The sequence below is a fragment of the Hippocampus guttulatus genome, chromosome 1, assembly GCF_054856545.1.
Source record: "Hippocampus guttulatus isolate MCC_2025c chromosome 1, RoL_Hgut_1.0, whole genome shotgun sequence".
In the NCBI taxonomy this organism is placed as follows: Eukaryota; Metazoa; Chordata; class Actinopteri; order Syngnathiformes; family Syngnathidae; genus Hippocampus; species Hippocampus guttulatus.
Window position 1 is genome coordinate 6394772 of NC_141261.1, and position 20496 is coordinate 6415267.

The 20496-nt window shown below is 41.6% G+C and overlaps 1 protein-coding gene across 2 annotated transcripts in view; it reads left to right on the forward strand.

Annotated features, from left to right (window-relative positions):
* agrn (agrin) overlaps positions 1 to 20496 on the forward strand; it is a 250841-nt gene that overhangs the window by 58026 nt on the left and 172319 nt on the right. The gene's annotated exons all lie outside the window — the stretch shown is intronic.

Consider the following 20496-nt stretch of genomic DNA (forward strand, 5'->3'; position numbering starts at 1 on the left):
ACACCCTCACCCCCACTCCCACCACCACTCTGCGCTCCCCCTTAATCACATTAGCCTAAGTGATATGGGAACGGCAGGCCAGACACACACTCCCTCCTTCTCTTTCGCTCTTTCAACTTGACTAAATAGCCACTCCTCCGGAGATTTAAGTTGTCTTAAGCTCCATCTTTGGATAATAGACTGTTTGCTCCCTCAGAGACCCCAGTTTGGAATAATGAGGATCAAGAAGAGAGCACAGAAAGCAAAATGAGAGAAAGTAAAGAGGGTGAACAGAGAAGGGGCAAGGACATTGTGCTAATACCCACCCACGGACAACTTCCATCAAAAATACTTTTGTTTGGGAGGGGAGGATGGCTGCTATTTTGAGGTCGAGGGGGGGGGGTGCATCGAAACCTTTATATAATCAGATGACAACTGGAACCTTTTTATTTGTCGGAAAAAAACAAAAAAAGAATCTTGTTAAAAATTAAAAATCAGTTTGAGGTGCCATAAAATCTTGAAATTTACCAGCTCTAAACAAGTTCTTCTCAGCCGTACAGCTGTAAAAAATCATTTAACCACAGTAATATAATTGAAAAAGTCTTGATTTTAATAAGAAGCAACCGTTCATTATGGTGCCACTGGTATCTTACTCTCAGTTCTGGTTATTCCTCTTTTGTTCTCTTGTTGATCTTCTTTTATCATCCCTGGTTAAAGCTAGACCTATCTTTTTTGGATGATTAAAAAAAAAAAGGGACAAAAAAGCAAAATGCATGCGAAGAATTACTGATGCTCAAACTGATTTAAACTCCAAGATTTTGTACAACTTTAGGCCGGATGTCACTGAGCACTGAAGGTTTGCGAGTGTGTGTGCACGTAGCGGATTTTTTATTTTTATTTTTTTCATCAGGGTTCGTTCAAAGTCGTAAACGATCGCTACCCTGACAAAAACTCAACTCTTGCAACGTTTGCAGTACTGTGAGACTCTCTTTTTTTTCCCCCTGAAAGTACTTCTTCATTCCGAAATGCACAACTTCGGTTGTGTTCGACCTTATGGGGACCACTGTGTTTTGGTGTTGTTTAATTGCTGTTGATGCGGAATTCTAGTTTAAGTGGAACTTTAAGGACAGATTAGCACCAGATGTATTATGCCAGCAGCTGTCGAAACCAAACAACGATACCTTAAGATAAATTCAACCATTTTTTGACCTCATCGGTTGTAACAAGTGACACACTCATGAGATGTGGCCCCACTGTACCTGTAAATCGACTTCCCGCCTCATCGAAGCCATTCTCATCATGTTCACCCTCCATCATATTTTTGGATATGTTATTGACTCTTTCTTCAAGCTAATGCCTAATAACTTGTTTCTCCCCCTCTTTTTTTGCCTACGGAAGCTCACAAGTATATCGTTGCAGGTAAGAACTGGCTTTGAAATGGGCACGTAGTTCAACATGTTTCAGTCAGTGTTAATTGTTGGAAAGTTCAAGGAGACATGAAAATATTGCAGAGTTACTCAGTGGAATTTTTGTTGGTTCTTTGTGGCAGATCTATCCTTTTACTGCGCATTGAAAAACTGAATCCGAATTACAACAATTGAATTTGCATAGTTTAATTTCAATCTTTACGTTTAAAAACTGCATCTGAATTATACAATTTGAATTTAAAATTCTTCACTGAGAATTCAATGCCGTGTCTTTTTTCACATTCGGTTTTACAAATACAAAATCAAATTCTTTCCACCCAGATTCATTTCACTGACTTGTCGCATTCAGTTTTACTAGTAACAATTCAAATTTTCAATTCGCGAATTCAGTTCGACAACCATCTGATACTTGAGGATGAGCAATCGATAGCAGAACCCAGATCTCCTCTTCATCCAATCAGCATCTTCGTTTTGAGCGTTTGACACAAGCGCTCCAGTAAAAAAAAAAATCATGTGATCTCCTAAGCGGCTCTTCACCTTTACTATATAACACCTTTCTTTAACCTTTGTGGTACAAAATTAAGGATTACAGTGCTTTGTTCACTGCCTCTGTTTGTTATTGTTGAAAAGAATTGATTTCTTTAAAAAGCCCATGAATAGCACATTGAGCTTGCAGGTGCTTTGCTGAAAGACCGTATTACCAGTATATTGTTGCGCTTCCCCTCCAGCCTTAAGGAACAAAAAGCAGCTAGTTTGGGCTGTTTCAAATGTTACGCTCTGTCAACAATGCACACAAACGGTCCTCCTGTTATTTTTTTCAGCGGATCTTCATTGGTGTAGTCACTGAATGGGAGATATTTTGTCATATACCCGCAATAATGCATCCCTCTTTCCATTTCCTCTTCACGCTTTCTTTGTTGAGCTCTCCTGCCCATTTTAGGCCACACAAGCAATACCGTTTTGTGGGCGAGTTATCTCCGCTTCTTTTTGGCATCCCATCCTCCTTGTATCCTTGAATTAAGATTAAAGTCCACCCAGGAGGTCCAGCCTTGGACGAGACACTTTCCATCTATCTGGAAAGCCTCCCCCAACGGTCAGGGCCGTCCTGACCCTGTGTTTCTGCCTCTGTTCAGATAAGCGGCTAATGAAGTGACACAGTCACCAAAGTTCTCAAGGATTGGATTTGTCTGTTCCATTTTTCAGCCCCTTGATGGCGGATCAGTCACATTTGGCATTGCTACCATACTCGCTGAGTTTGGGACACATCAACAGGAGGGGCTTTATGTGCCTGACCTTCATGATAGAGCCATGCTTGATTTTGACCTCCTTTACTTTCTTGGCTCTGAGTCATTGTTTTTCTTTGGTTGTTATTTCAAGTCCTCTGTGACGAATCTGTCAGTTATTACCAGTGTCAACTTCGTCTTGTTTGTGTCCATTTCAAAGTGTCAGGGCTTTGGAATATAAACATGTTAGTTCATGCCGTTTGGCATGCGCGAGTACTTCTTTGCAAAAGACTTACGAGTGTTTATTCCCATGGACACCTGCACATAGGACTGTTTATTTCCCGCTCCACATGTCTGAGCCTGAGGTTTATTTCCGAAGTGTCTTAAAGCAGATGAGCCGTCTCGAGAGCAGACGCCTCTGGCAATGTAATGTTGCTATTGAAAAAGCGTTATCATTTAAAATTTTGTTCAATCAATGCTAATCTGTTTTTTGGCAAACATTGTAGGGGGACATACATTTGATCATTTCATAGTCATCGAAAAACGGTCTTGAATAAAGACTATATTTCGGAGCAAAGCCACCCAAGTATTTTATGACTGCATATAGCATGTATACGTAGCATTTGTTGTTCAAACATGCATCACATTTTTTGAGGGTGATGCACTTAACAGACAGTATTGACTTTTGTTGTTGCAATTAATTTATTTTAAAAGTTATTTTACTTCAGAAAAGAAATTCAACGAGACACTGGTAGGCACTGATTTGTTTGTATTTGGATTAGCCAATTTTTTTTCCTGCATCAAAAAATAATGACATTAAACCACCAACCAGACTCTCCACCACGCACAAATGTTTTGAAAATGGTGCTCAAAGGGTGCATTGCCAGGATGACCATTGGGGTTGCAAAGGAGGACGAGGATTGGGCGTGGTTTGCCGGTGATGACAAGGTAAATCATTTCTATACTACGACAAGCTACGCTGAATAAACTAACCACATGCCATTGTAATACATTACGAAGATGAAAATTGACATCAAGATGTTTGCAAACGCTATTGTTCCAACTCACTACGGTGGCATGTACAAGACGGAGCTGCTTGTAGAGAGGGGTTCGGACTTTTTGTATCTCCCACAATGCATTGCTGGCGGACATATTGAAAGGCGAGTCCCACGAACAGAGCATCATTTACTCTTAGTCATCCCTTATGTGTGGGGCGGAAAATGGCAAAATTCAGCCCATCGACGAAGTCGAGATTTAGGAAGTGACGTCGAGATTCCCTGCGAGTCCAACCCAGAGCACAAAAAGCCAAATTCACATGCAGTGCAGTGTTTAACCTGAAGATGTCTCCACACAGACGATTTTTTTGCCCCAAATTCAACATTTCAACAAATATGCACTCAAATGTCACAATAATGACCAATCCATGTAGACAGCACCAGTAGACACCCATCAGGAAAAAAACAACAAAAACTTTCTTTCAGAATTAAAAAAAAACTCCCACTGAATAAATAAATAAACAAACAAATTAAAAGTCTTTCCGACATAACCTCAGTGATTCACTTAAGTAAGACGATTGTCGCCTATGGGCATGTTTATTGAGTTGCTGCGGTTGTCTTTCTGCACTGTATCTTATGCTAAATGCTTCAGTTTCTCTCTCTCTCCTTCAGACCGTGCAACAATTGAATGCACGTTTTCCCTGAATACAGACAGCACCGGTACAATAAGGCGTTAGGACTTTTCATTCTAACCCCCATGTAAAATTCTTATCTGCAAGGTCTCATCAAACTTGGTGAAATATTCCTGCAATGTCTGCTCATGCCTCCGACTAGCCTTGACCCCGCCACATGTCCAACAAAGTTTCTTCAACTGATCGGCGTATTCAATTTTAAACATTTCATTTCAAAAAAGTGCTTTGTGTTTACTGTAATGTTCAGTGAAATTATTTCAGTCTCTCCCTTTACCACACTGGAAAGCCAGAAAATGCTCAGCACTTTAACGTAGCACATCCATTCAAATGATGTACAGTACTTACATTTTATGTCTTACTGTGTGAATTGTGCAGACTCAGGCATACAAATTGAAGGTCTCTCAAAAGATTAAAAGCTCTTTGCGTAATTGGGAAGGCTGGAGCTCTTTTCCCAGCACGTCTTTGCAACGTTCTCTTCTCTTAGAAACTGCTGCCATCTCTTGGCAAGATGCATATACTCCATTTACAATGTGTGAGCAGACACTGTCTGCTGAGAAAAACCAGGAGGAATTGTAAAAAAATATATTTTCAAATCTTGTTTATCCGGTTGAGGGTTCGGGAGGAGCTGAAGCTTAGCCGAGCTGACTTTTGGTCAAATGGCAGACTCCTCCCTGGAATTGCTGTCACTGAATCACGCAGAAACACACTCATTCATTCGGGCCCTCCCGTTTTCTTGTGTTTTATGTTTACCTATATTTTTTATGAAGTTAACAACCCTAATTAACATAATATACAGTATTTAACATCTTTGTTGACCCCCCCCCCCCCCGCCCCAACTCATATTCTATTTTGGGAGGATGCAATTTGAGTGAGTAAATTCAAAGTGAAGTGGAATTCATCCTCTAAAGTCCTCTAAAGTCGGTTGGTAGTCGGTTGGTCCTTGAGATAATCAACATTTTTTAACGCGTACAAAAAAAAGAGAGGTTGTGGTGACCAGTTGCAATACCAAGAGGAACCACTAGGAGAGGCTCTTGCTCCAGCACGAAGGTGAAAGTGCTCTGCTGAGAAGTTCCTACCAACTATGAACTCCACACACACACACCACACACACACACACACCACACACACACACACACCACACACACACACACCACACACACGCGCGCACGTACACGTACTGGAGTACGTCAAGAGTAATAGTTTTGACGTTGTTTCCCAACATTATTGTTTTCTTTCTTTTTGGCTAAGAGTTAGTCTGTTTAATTAATTCATGAAAGCAATATCATCCTACTGTTACATGAGAGGTCAGAAGACACATTTTTCCCTTTGCGTTCGGGATAGGGTCATCAGGTCTCATGATTGCATTGAATTATTCACATCAGTATCATTGTCCTGCCTGGTTGGAGCTAAAGATTTGTGGTAGCTTTAGAGTCAGTCCTGAGTTTCCAACACACGAATACTTACTGAGAGATGCTGAGTCACCATGCACCTCTCTTTGAGAGGGTGGCTCAACAAGAGTGTGCAAATTCCCATCTAAATGGCTGTGATTAAGCATCACAGAATTACCAAGTAGAAAGCCATTTCATGTCACTATTTTTACTTTTTATTTTTTGGTGGGGAACAAGCAACACTCATCCTCCATCAGTTGCTGCCACAAGGACATCACATTATTATTCACTCACATACTTGGCACATGACAAACAACCTAGAATGTGTTTTCATTGAGCTATTTCAGGTTTAATTATGTTTTTTTTTCATATTTATTTTTTTTATATAACATCTGGTCGTTGGATAGTGAGTGATGAGCATGGGGGACTGGGTGGAAAGGGTCTCTGGGAATTGACATAAGTCTTTATTAGCCCATTATACACATACACGATCATTAAAAGAGAACAATTGGGGAGGCAGAACTCTAAAATGGAGAGCGGTGGTTCATGCTCATTCATATTTAATATGTCATTTGAGCCGCGTAGTGTGGAATCTTCATCGCTCGGGTGCACCTCTGGGGTTATTATATAGACAAGGGCGTTGTCTTCCATTCTAATCCTGTGGTGTGTGTGTGTGGGGGGGCGGGGGGGGGGGGTTGGCACTGTTGTGCACTTACGTTTTATTTATTTTGCCATTTCGCATACTGCAGCCAGTGGATCATTCATTCAATTCATATCGAAAAAGCACAAAAACGTCAAAGTCTTAATTTTTGACAATTCTTGATGTTGCTTTTTTTCTTAGATTTGTTCCTGCTTGAAATTGGAGGGTGTGTGACTGGTACATGTGTTCATTTAATAGAAACCATGACTGTGGATGGTATGTTCCGCTGTCACTTTGTCGGCCACGCACAAAACTGCTCACTGTTGGCTGCAAGAAGAGAAAAAAACAATATCAGTATTCTTTGGTTTCTGCGATTCAGTGAAGCCCCATTTATTGTGAGGGCATTTGACACACTTGGATCATATTAATAAGCCCCCAGTGTGCCAACTCTACGCTGGTGGAATGAAACCCACATCTGGCTTTTGGTTTCTCTGTTCACAAAGTTGGCAAAATAGGATGAAACAATGTACAGCAACTCACATGGTAGGTCATGGCAGACTTCGCCCGGTGCACACGTTGAGACGTGACGAACACATCGTCCTCCAGGTTGTGGAATACAGGCTCGGCATTGCAGAGCTTCACCTGATGGGGAGAGTTTTTCCCATTAGGAGTCACCGCGGCATGCCATCCTTTTCCATCAGTTTGTCTTGCGCATCCTCCTCTCGAACACCAAAAAATGAAATTTCGAGCTTTTTATGCCTCAGATTACGACCGAAAATCGGTTCTCGACCAAATTCAGCACACTTGAATGCGCCACTTGACTCCTCTCGCCTTCCTTACACGAGGAAATTATGCTTCCTCGGCTGGTCGAGGAAGTGACGCTTCCTTGTGTAGCGTTCCATTGTGACCAGACGTGTTCAAATCGAAAACAAATCGGTTTTCGAACAATCCTCTGGAACTGATTATGGTCGAAAACCGAGGTATGACTGTATTTGCCAAGAAAACCCCCCCAAACACTTTTAATTACCTTAAACAGCGGTAAACGTTTTGTTCCAAACAATGCGGAACTCTGAAAGACAACAAAAAATTGAATCCAAATGTTTTGAATTTAAAAATTAAATTCAACTGAGCTATAATAAATGACATAACTGGCATAAAAAAACACAAAGAAACCAACAAAAATCATTGTCGTGTCATGCACAGTTTGAACATTTAATTCAGTCATTCTTAATTCCACTCGTGCTATTTTGATCATCACCAATTTGCGGTCTGCGGTGAATCCAGCATGCGGTTTTTTTTCAGTCTTGATGATATATATTTGCATACATTTTGTAATGAGCATCATTGAAGACTGAAATATTTGATCAAGTTCACGATTCAAACCCGTGTGGCGATACTCAGGCCCTTTTCACAAATATGTACTTTTCCATACACCCAAATAATTATTATTGCTAAGAGGCCAGAGGATTGTTGTGTGTGTGTGTGTGTGTGTGTGTGTGTGTGTGTGTGTGTGTGTGTGTGTGTGTGTGTGTGTGTGCATGCGCGCGTGCATGTGAGTGTTTGTCTGGTGGAGGTTTACAGTATCTAGGCGATGCTAATATGATGTCATTTACCCATGGTTGCTTCTACTGTAGTGATAACTAGGACGGCGTGTGTAAAAGAAAGTAAATAAGAATTGGAGTATTGCGTGCGTGTGCATGTGTGTGTGTGTGTGTGTTAGTGCGCATCAGTGTGTGTATGAGTGTTTGTGTGCAAGTGTGGATTTATGTGTTTGTGTGAGTTAGTTTGCTAGTGTGCATTCATATGTGCTAGTGTGCAGTAGTGTGTGTGCGTGTGTGTGTGTGTGTGTGTGTGTGCGTGCGTGTTGACCATACCCAGATTAAGAGGCCACTGTCTGACCCAGAATATGTCCCATCCCTCCCCCACTTGCTCCTTCACTCAATGCCCCCAACTGTCATCCTCATTTTGTGGTTTGGGCGGACAAGCTCGGGGGACAGGCATGGGGTGAGCTCCCCATTAGCAGCAAAAATAAAATCCATATCGAGATGGCAGCCAATCAAAGTCTTTCCCCTTCATTGAAGTTGTGGAGCTACGAAGATGCATATATTCCAGTTTTAAAGGGTAACTTTGAAAAATGGCTGCACCTTGATCGGGATAAGAACCTGAAGATGAGATAATAAGCATGCATTGATGACTGCTCCTATTCCTGCCCAGAGATTTGTATTTAATTGAAGGATAATCCTGATCCTCCACATCCAAGTTCTGCCCTCCCCCGTTTATCCGACGGCGTTGATCCCACTCCCCTCCTCCATTCCCCATCCTCAGAGCAGACTTGCCCTGGATCCTCTCTGCTGGCCCCAATTCGCTCGTGCGTACAGTCCACGCAAAAGGCGATGATGACCTGCTTGGGGGGGGGGGGGTCTGCTTTGTTTGAATTCAGGCCACGCCCAGTGCCGAGAACCAGTTTTTTTTTTTTTTTTGGTGTTGCTGCTCTGATTGCGGGGTTGGGGGCTCAAGGCCTTGTTGAGCTTACGCAAACACCATTCACAAGCCACTGCATGATCCACGACACTAAGCACATTACAAGTATGTGATACTGCATATGCATGGACGACACTGGAATCTTTATGGGCGAACCCTATTTGAGTGCACTTCCCATTTGTTTGTTTTGAAACCATTTTACATCTTCAAATTCTGTTATACATGTGTAAAAATAAGGCCAACTCGCGTTTAGCATATCTGCCTCAAATTTCTTGCGTGGGTCCAGCTACACCTCCCACATTCCTCAAAAATGCATGTTATATTCATTAAAGACTCGAAATACTCCAAAGGTGCGACTATGAGTGTAAATTATTGACTCAACTGTGACTCTAAATAGGACAAGCGGTCTAGGAAATGGATGGATGGATGTAACGAGTGCATGAAAACGAGGGATGTTTGATACCACTTTTTTCAGACCGATACCACATATCGATACCACCAGCACTTATGATGCATGAAATTGAAATTAACATAATGAGAGCTGATTGTGAATGAAATGATCTCGTAACAAGTGCCGCACTAAGTGGAGTCTTAGTTCTTTGATCGTTAAGTCTTCTTCTCCTACCACTCCTTGATGAGGTCACTTGTGGTTTTGGAAAACCTGTGGAGGAAAAAAAAAAACCCTTCTGAAAATTTGGGTTGAAATTTAAACAGTACAACCAACCTCCAGTGGACAGGTTCCACAATACAGTTATATACTAAATGAAGTTTAAAAGACCCCCAAAGCTCCTCATTTCAGTCTGTCCATTGCCTTTAAAGTCAACCCAGTTACACAGAGTGTGATCTTCCTCCCTCTTTTTTTATTTTATTTTATTTTTTTAATGCAATGACTTACCATCTTTGGCAGTGAAGAGTTTGGATTTTGACAAGGTGGATTTCATGCAGCAACAAGGAGTCTCATTTTTGACACAGGTGGGCACATAACCACGCAACATATGGCGCTGTAATGAAACCACTGTGCATACCCAACGTACAGCGCGTGAGAAACAACACGTGTGGGAAGCAGCATCGAAAAGGCATTAATGGCCTGGATTTCACTGAATACAAACGAGGTGTTGAAAAATGACACACAGAAAGGAAAAAAAACCCCTTTACAATTCAAGAAATGTCCTTTATCAGTTCAAAAATGCACAATTCATGATTTTTTCACAAATCATTGATTTTTTTTTAAAAAAAAAAGTGTTTTCCTGGCAATAGATTTTTTTCCCCCTTGGATTTAATTAATCCGCTCCTGCATCGATCTAGCACCATCACGAAACTTTAACTTTGTAGTCATTTTTTTCAGTAAATGACATACATGTGTGAACATTTCAAGAAGTTATACAAGTCAAAAAACAAGCTAACCATTCTTATAACACAACAACAGCAACAAAGCAGTTTTTTAACTCTTTGTGAAATGTGATGCTGTTAGCACGTTGACCTCACAGTGCAGAGGTAGTGGCTTCGATCCCGGCTCCGGCCTCCCTGTGTGGAGTTTGCATGTTCTCCCAGGGCCTGCGTGGGTTTTCTCAGGGTACTCCAGTTTCCTCCCACATTCCAAAAACATGCATGGTTCATGGAACACTCAAAATTGTCCCTAAGCGTGAATAAGAGCACGGATGGTTGTTCGTCTCTGTGTGCCCTGTGATTGGCTGGCAATCGGTTCAGTGTCCCCCGCCTACTGCCTGAAGACAGCTGGAATAGGCTCCAGCACGCCCCCTTGTGAGGATAAAGCGGATCGGAAAATGGATGGATGAAAAAAATGTTCCCACTCAAACTTGTGTGACTTTGCAGGTTCTGTAGGCTTTATTTTGACACCAAAACATTTTCACAGCATATTAAAGTGGCTCGGGGTTTAGCGTTGGGACATCATTTTAAAAACATGAATTGGATAATTAAAAAAAGCCAACATGTAAATTGTCTTCTCCGTACAATACCCGATCTCACATTGGAACTCCAAGCACACGCCTTTGAGAATAGGCAAATGAAATTCAATTAATTAAATTTAAATATGATCGTACCTAGTGGCAAACCCTGGCAGTTTCTCATTAAAAACATAAACAAGAACGAAAAACACAGGTATTATCGTTCCCTAATTGATAATATAAGCAAGCCATTATGGGATTTATTCGCCCCACCTTCAGTGTTCACCTCCAGTCTTTTCCTCCTTGTCACATTACACTAATCCATCCCTGGCTTCCGTAATGGAGTGCACGTAACAAGGCAGATCCAGAACACCGCTTAAGTCATTTTGTGTACACCGGGTGAAAAAAACAAAACAAAACAAAAATGCAGTGCCGAGAGCAGGAACTTGAATGTGAATGTCTGACTGTTTAAAATTAGATTATTTGGACACGCTTGTGACGTCAATCGGCTGACCGGAGAACTGGAAGACTTGTGAAGGTCTGGTTAAGAAGAATGAGACATCTTGCTCGGGAAATGAGTAATGCAAGTATGAGGGGGTGGCAGGGGGGGGGGGGCCTCTGTCGCAGAGGTCCATTAGCCTAATTGGCACTTTCGGGCACTTAATTGGTGAGTCGGGGAGCTTGGGGAAAATAAACAGTAAAGAAAAAGAGGCTCCCAAAGTGTTTGTGTGGAATGACAGAGTGTATCGTTTTAGACGCGGATAGAGCATCATCTCATTTGCATAAAGCATTAAACATTTACACTGACCTACAAATGCTGACAGCCTCCTTTCACTCACATCCATTTCTTATCTTTGTGTTTCATATCTCATGCTGCCATTTTCCTCTCACCGCACACCGACTGTACATAGACAATTCCAGCATCCCCCCCCACCCCCCACCTCTACAAATGGCAAACCTAATGTTGCTGATGTTTCCCTTTAGTGAAACACTTCACTTGCTAGTTTTAGGCGAGGATCATTTATTTGCTCTCCTGTCCTGTCAATTTTCTTTCAAATGAAGTAGCAATTTTTTTTTATTAGACATCTGTCATAGAAAACCTTCATTTTGACAGTGTTCTTATATTTTTTAACATACATTCTGTGTAACACAGAAGATGCACAGAAAATGGCAGTGACACGTAGTAAAACGTAGAATCAAGGAGACAAAAATGTGTCTGCTGTCTTGTTTGATGTAGTTGTCATCACCCATAAAGCATGGGTGTCAAAGTCAAGGCCCGAGGGCCAGATCTGGCCCGCCACATCATTTTATGTGGCCCGCGAAAGCAAATCAAGCATGTCAAGTTCCATGATGCTTGCTAAAGTCTGAACCAAAATTTCAAATTCCAAATTTAATCCACAATAACAGTCATTATTCTTGACTTCTGATTTTAAAACTAGTTATCCATCAATTTGTTGTGCGCCTTGTATGTAATTTTTGGAGGTGATTAAACATTGATATGGTTTCCCAAAATTCATAACGACCCTCCAAGGCAAACCGTAACCACAATGTGGCCCTGCGACAAAAATGAGTTTGACACCCCTGCCATAAAGGTTTGTGAATCTGGATCCACACCGAAACACAATTTTTATCATCATCAAACAGCCCTGTTAATAACTTAAAATTTAGAACCCAACCGTGCTGTTAAAAACCAAAATCATATTTCTTTACTCGTTAGCATTCAGCTGATAATTAGGTGATTGGCGCGATTCCTGATCACTTCATTCAATTGGGGTTTGATATTGTTTTCAGTCGGGTCTGTGTGGGAAAACTTTAGAGGCTAATGAAAGAGGGAAATCGAACAAGGAACTTGCAACCTTCGTTCGACTGCAACAGATTTCCCAGTGACTTATTTGGTGTGTACTTGGGTTTGGAAGAAAAATGTTTTTCGTCCTCCAGACACTCATGTCCTCTGTCTGCCGTGCTTTAAGTGTCAATTTCAATATTATTATTGCGTGTTTTCATGGACTTCACCTTGCAACTTCCCGTCTACTTTTTCTGCTTGCAACCTTTGTGCTGTGGAGTGAGTAAAGTACGACATAGAAATGACAAGAGAATGCCGTTAAAGGACACACCTACAAATGGATTAATGTCAACCGGTCTGTACTTGTTCAGGACTTGGAGGTCATCCGTTTTGCTTATTCTTTAGAGGAAGACCGGTATCTTAAATGCTACACTGTGGTTTATTGACGGCAGGAGAGCAGACGGTCGATGAGTCAACATTGACTTGGGGACCGATATGGGACTGAGCAAAGATAAACTTTGCTGTGGAAGATGAGTTCCCCGGCTATTTGGGTTTAAATGGCTTTGTTGTACTGTGAGCCAAGGTCAGAACTTCTGCTTTCAGTTTCATAGGCTGGATTTACACGACATGGTTTGGGTGACACAATCATGATTTTATTTATTTTTTGTTTTTTAGCTCCCAAGTGGCACAATACCGACATGGGTCACGGTAGCAAGAAAAGGAGAAAACAAAAAGTCTGATTAATTACATACTCTTGAGTCTGAATATAGAAAAAGCTGGAATTTTTTTTTCCAAGAAATCAGACAAGTGACCAAAAATGGCGCCGGTGCAGTTGATTGCAGATGAGTGGTCTATGCTCCCTCTAGAGCTGCCGAGACATCTTAATGCCATTATTGCATTTGGGGTGTACAAAATATGTGGTACAAAGTATGTTTGGCTCGGAAATCGACATGAAGTCTATCATACATTAAACTCTTTGCTGAAATGAAACCCACCTCCAAACACGGAGTTGTGCAACCAGACACAGATGGAGCGACATCTTCTACGCTACGTTTTACCTCAAAAACTAAACTAACATCGCTAAATATAACACCGATATGAGGGGGTATTATCATCAATGCGTGATGTCCTGCTGAACTAAAATGCTACCTACTAAGTACTTTTTAAAAAATCACAAGAATAATGTGGATTTGTACTGCAATCGTTGATAATAGTATCGCTGAAAAGATGCTGTTGTTTTTTAGGAGGCAAAAAAATTGATCTGTGTTTATTTTTTGCTCCCTTAAGCTAAATAAGAATATACAGCAATATGATTGCCTCACAGTTCGAAAGTCCGGGGTTCAAATCTTGGCTGCGGGCTTTACTGTATGGAGTTTTCATTTTCTTTCCATGCTCCCTTGTTTTTTTCCTCCCACAAGTTGAATGCTAGTTTAGGATTAAATTGCCCAAAAGTGTGAATCGTTTTTTTGTGTTTATGTGCTCCGTGATTGGCCGGCAATCAAGCCACGGTGTAACCCGCTTCTCGTCAACTCCGCTGGAATAGACTCTACCTCATATGTGATCCAAATGAGGACAGACACAATAGACACTGTACGGGGGGGGGGAATAATGTTGCTCTCCATGGTGCTGAAACTGCCTCATTTTTCTTATTTTGCGTTATCGGTCAATTGAAATGTGTTGTTTCCTGCATGCTCACCAATGGAAAAGTAAATGGAAAAGTAGGCCAATAACAGGAAGCTTTGTTTGGAAAGCATCTTGCATACAAGTGATTTTATGCTTAACCCTTTCATGCACCTTATAACCTGATTACATGGTAAGCTGTCCATTGTCATAACCGCTGTCCCTGAAAGGGTTAATGACTATTGACAAAACCGAGTGAGGCAACCAAAAATACTCTTTTAAAATGCCGTGTAGTGCATATCTGCCTGTGCATAGGTACTATTTTTCTGACATCCATCTGTTCTGTCTTTCTCATGCATGGGTACCACCTTTCTTGAATTCAAATGCACTTTCATTGTCATGTAAATTTGGGCCATAAAAGCATTCTAAGTGAATGGAAGTGTGAATTAAAGCTAAAACGCAGGTCTTCTTCCACCTCTTCCTGCACTATTTGCAAAAAAAAAAAAAAAAAAAAAGCGAAGCTCGGTGGTGGCTGTCTGCCGTCCGGAATGATGGCCCATGACGGGCCAATCAAGTGAGCTATTGAGCGCCTGCTTCATTTGTTGCTGTGGTGAGTCAAGACAGACGATCTGGCCTCAGGTCCTCAGGGAGCCACTGGGCGCTGTGGGGGCTTGTAAGGGTCACATGGTAAAGATCTGGTTTAGATCAAGAGGTGAAGGCTGTATGTGGGGACGGGGCGGGGGTTGGGGGGGTGTAAGTGGAAACCTGAGAGGATGACGACTGGGAGGACAATTGGAGTGTGTGAAGAGAGGTCTGACATATTCCTCCAGTTTTGGATGCTTGGTGTCGTGTTCCAGCATGGCATACTTATAATTCCGCTTGCGGTGGAATGGCTTGCAGGTGTTGAAATGGAAATGAAATGAATGTCAGAAGAGGTGTTCCGGCTCGCTTTGTAGAAAAAACACAGTGCGCAAAATTGTGGAACGTACTCCCACAAATTGCTGGGAGCAGACCATTGCTCGCACTCTTCTCCTTTTCTCTCTCTCTCTCTCTCTCTCTCTCCACTCTTGTTTCACCGACTCAATTTTTCTCCTCCGTCTTTGCCTCCTCGTCTTCGGGATGGTTTTCAAAATGAAATCTCACAAATCATCATTTTTTTCTCGGCGGTGTTTTCTCCATACGAGGTGTTGTCGTGGCAACGGGGCAATAATTCATCCCCCCCCCCCGCTGTCTTGTAAAGATCATGGATGCATGGATTGGGCCTGACTTGTGAGAGGTGAAATACTGTATTGTTCGTGCTCTCTGTAACATGTGCTTGCCGTCTGTGGTAAAGCGATTTCATTTTACCTTTTGGGGAGGATGGAGAGGGTCAAAGGAACGGGTCACTTGTGCAGGATGCATGCAAGATGCCGGTAATAGACTTGCGGGAAAAGCAGCCTCTGAAAGAAAGGCTGACTTAAGGGGAACCCGCCTGGTTTTGTCATTAAAAGGATCTGGAAGACTTCACATTTTTACCTCTGCCAAGGAGATTATGTTTTTATCGAAGGTTTATTACTTTGCAGGATTATGCAAAACAAAAAACAAAAAACGATTTATCTGGATTCCATGAAACTTTGATGAGGACAAGGCCATGGGCCAAGTGAGAACATTCCATTTTGGTGCAGATTTGAATAAAATTAAGGCTGTATCTTGCTGCGTAGCAAAGGTTTGCGAGCGTGTGCGCACGTCGTGAATGTTGTTTGTCGGCGGGGTTCGTTCAAGGTCGCAAACGGTCGCAAAGACGCTCGCAAAGACGGCCACCAACAATTTTGATCGTCTCAACAGTTTTTCTTTTGGCAAAGAAATTTTGAAGATGTTTAAAATTTGAAGGCCAAAAAAGCCCCGTTTGTGAACATTAAAACTGTTTGGGAATGTCAGGCGAACGTCTTTGTAACCTGTTTGCAACATTGAACGAACCATGACAATAAAACGGACTCCCAAGATACGGGCTTTAGAGATCCAGGAAGCCTGCCTCTTTTTTTTCTTTTTTTCCTCATATTTCTACATTTTTCCTTAAGTTAAAAAATTCAGAAGTGGCTGTCAATGAAGGGGGTCTGATTGAGTTTTTTTTTCCCAGTCTTTGCTGAAATCCGAAGAGCGACATTCTAGTTTAATAGTGAACGGGACTACGCAAATAAATAAATAAATAAATAAATAAAATAGCCTGAAGGAATTATATCGAAATACAAATTAATTTATTGTTTTATTGTTGTATATGTGACATTTGCTCCATGTACAGCACTTTGTTTACAACATGGTTGTTTTAAAGTGCTCTCTAAATACAGTTGCGTTGAGTTGAGTCATATGCGTGTTTGGGCCTCAGTAATAAAGCTCCCGTGCATGCAGTCAAAATGTCCGTGCGCAGTCATTGGTCTCGGTTCATGGCCATACTTTTCACTGTGGTTGTTCCTGTTCGTTTACCTCGTTTAGCAGTTTGTTAGCCAGATGAATAATGGATAAGGTGGCTTGTGGCTCGGGCAATACGCCAAGCACATTGCTGTGATGCTCATAAAAAGAAAAGAAAAAAAAATCAAGCCCGCTAACCCCCCCCCGCCGCCTCCCTCTGAGTCCACCCCTCCACTTGTGGATGACAGACGAGTTGATGCATAGGCGCTCGGTCTTGTTGAGTCTTGCTAGTTACGCTCTGGATGAAGAGAGGCTATTTCTGTCATCATGCACATAAAGCTTCTGTCAGATTTCGAGAGAGGGGCATATGCTGCACACCTCTGTTCATTCAACACTCTTGTGTTGAACCTTTTTTCATTTTTCAAAATTGCCTTCAAACACTTGAAGAATCACCCATGCATCCACCAAGGCCACATTGGACATGGAAACTAACTTGTGATTTTCATTTTGACCAGGTGCAGATAAATACACTAACAAATTTCAAAACTGTTTTAATGAGTAGGGCGCACTGCATTATAAGACGCATAGAATAGAAGCTACAATAATGGATGCAGTTGCGATACGCATCCACAAGATGAAGCTACGGTAGAGGGAATACAATACAGCTTTTTAATTTTTTAATTTTTTTTATATAGAGCCTACACAACCACTGCAGCTGTAACAAAGCCATGAGAACTGGTCACAAACACGGATGTGAACCATATAAATACAAATGGCATTCCAAAACAATAAATGAACGTTATGAAGACGGTACAAACAAAAAGGCACACAAACCTCGTGGGCTCACATCCACAAGGGGCTAAAGATCCTTAGAGGTCTTGCTTGTCTCCATCTTCCTTCATTTAGTCAGAAGTCAACTCTGCTTTTGGTATTATCTTCGCTTCCTAATGGCTGCACAGAGCTCAATTAAGCCCTGCTTTTCACCACTGTCATTGTCTTCAGACAACATTTATGAAGAAAGCGGTTTACGGTCCTCACCATAATCCGCTAACCGCTGGTGGCTAACCACTAATGATTTTTTACATGATGTCAAAATGCGGTGTTTTGTTGGCAAAATATTGAGTCACATTATATTCTCCTTCTGCTAATTTCCTGTGAAAAGACCGACTGCGTGCTTGAATTCTGCACAGAATGAAAAACAAATACAGCCAAAATGCTCTATTCGTTTTTTGTTTTTCGTAATGATTCTGGTAAAATATGATGAATCCATTCACATTTCTACACCAAGTTCCTCATGGTCACTGCATTTTACTTTTGCCCCTAAATCAGTTTTTGCTTCAACTTAAACCTTCCCAGCACTTGTTAAGACTGAATAAATGGAGCTAAACAGGCCGTTCATTTGCCCGTCTTTGTGATTGCTGCTAGAATAATTGCGATTCCCCCCCCCCCCCCCATTTAGGCAGGATTCCAGCATGCTGTCAGACTGCACTTCTATTAAAAAGAACTGGAATTATGAGGGTGAAAGAGATAGCAGGAACTACATTGACTGGCTAGTTTGAAAGGACAACGTGAGCATATGCATGTAAAATTTATGGCTGTCTCATTTATAGGCTGAATTTCAACATCGCGAGCCAATTAATATCGCCCCCTCTCCCTCTATCAGAGAAGATCCAACTCGACAGGCAGCCAGCAACCAGCGACAGAGACGCAGTGAAAAACTGGAGCGAGCTCTGTTGCGTACATGCAAATGAATCTTCTCGCCGTCACTTTCAATAGGACAAAGATAATCAGCTATACAACATGTTTGTGTTTTACATCAGTATGTTGTTCTGCACTGTTTCGAGAAAGATCCAGCAACGCGTGCAAACAAAAGCATCGACGCTGAAAAACAAGGGCATTGTCGTTCAAAACAAACAAAAAAAAAACTGCACATAAGGGCTTTTGATGGAACTGGAATGGAAAATAGAATATTTTGCCAGCCGTGACGCTCATTAAAGCATTAAAGTAAAACAGGAGCTGTTTCATGAAAGAAATCGTTCACTTTGTGCATCCACACTGATTGTCATCTATGAATAGCAACGTGCTCTTTTGGGCCAAAGTAGTTTGGGCTTTGAAACTATTCTCCTGCATAACAGGAGAGGTAACTCACAGTATGATTTTAATGATGACTCCTATTTCTCAGGTCCACGTGGTGGTGCATGATACTTTTAGTTGAAAATAAACTGGTCGTGCATGAAAATAGCGGTTAGGCTTGCTAGCTTCGGCTAGTCTTTAAATCGTCAATTAGTGAACAGGGGCAGTTGTCCGAAGTTAAACTCCATCTTCCTTGCTAAAATGTGTCTCTTAAAGTGTCACAAGCTGTGTGCGAAAGATCTTTATTCATCATAGAAGATGTAGGATACAGCATGCACCAACATCAAGACATTTGTGTCACGCTATGACACTGTGACGTATTACCTGTCACACAAGTGCCTGGAGCATTTTACAAGCGTGTGGAAATATTTGACCAAAGAATGAGAGCAGTAGCATGGTCACTTTTAAATTATGCAAAGTCTTTCCCAAAATAGGAAGTGAAATAGAATCCGTGAAACAAAGAAATGTTTCATCTATTTTTAGAGTCTGACCATGATGTCCCATCTTAAAACACGTCGCTAGAACACAAGAGGAGACTTGTTGGTTCGTTGAAGAGAAAAATATGCACAAGGCTCCCACTAATTTCTAATACCGATATTCAATGTAATAGTGAATTATGCTCCTAATAGTTAGTTTTTATTTGTTCCTATTCCGGTCCATTGAAATATCCCATTGCATGAAAGTGTGCTGTGCTACAAAAATATCTGTGTTTTTGTTCTGTGAGAGGAAGAACCTTAAGAACCATTCAAATCTGCCGTGCTACCATCGAGGGTAAACTAGCTGCTTCATTCTTGGAGGGCCAGCTTCCAATTTGTAATGAGTGGTTGTCATGCTTCTCGCTGCATTCTAAGACCGCGCCAGATCGTCAGTATGTATTTGATATGCAGTGAACTCAACGTACTCGTGACGCCTCTTCCGATGTGGCTTCAACAACGGTTCTGTTCTTATCTGACATTCGCTTGATTGGTTATGAAAAGAGATGCAGTTGAATGAGCGCAGAGGGTGTCAGTTACCGTTTGTATTTTTACAATTTGAGGGAATGATGAGTACCGTATTTTCCGCACTAAAAGGCGCACCTAAAAGCCTTCCATTTTCTTAAAAGCTCACAAGGCGCCTTAAAATCCGATGCGCCTTGTGTATGGTCATTACGGTAGTATTTCGACCCCAAAAGGGCTCCTTGCTCGAGACATGCTGACAGCACAGAGTTCAAACTTAAAGTGATCAGTTATGCAGTTGAACACGGAAATAGAGCAGCGGCAAGAGAGTTCAACGTTAACGAGCCAATGTTATAACTTGCTGTTGGTAAAGTGAACTGTGTCGCTGCTTTATTATTAAATACGTTTTACTGACATCTGATCGTTCTGTTGACGTTTCCTTGAGCATAGCTCCATCTAGTGGATGCATTGTAGATTGCGTCTTATAATGCGGTGCGCCCAATGTATGAAAAAATGACAATTTAGGCCATTCATTGAAGGTGCGCCTCATAATCCAGTGCGCCTTTTAGTGTGGAAAATACGGTACACAAAAAGGCCAAATGAAAGCAAGACGATACGTTTATGCTTCCATACAGATCACAGTGTGAAATGACATGCTGCAGTCCATTCACTCAGCACACGTCTTCCTACTTTGGCCGTTTTTGGCCGATTTCTACTGTTTTTCCAAACTTATACATTCCATTGCATTGCATTCCATTGGTCACGTTGCAAACTGGTGTGGCCAAAATTTCGGCAAAACGTTGTCTGCATGCTCCCTGAACAATTTGTCTCCATCAAATCAAATAGAATAGAATAGCCATTTAATGGTAGGCTAATTCATTTGATTTCATTTTCGCCACGAGAAAACACCT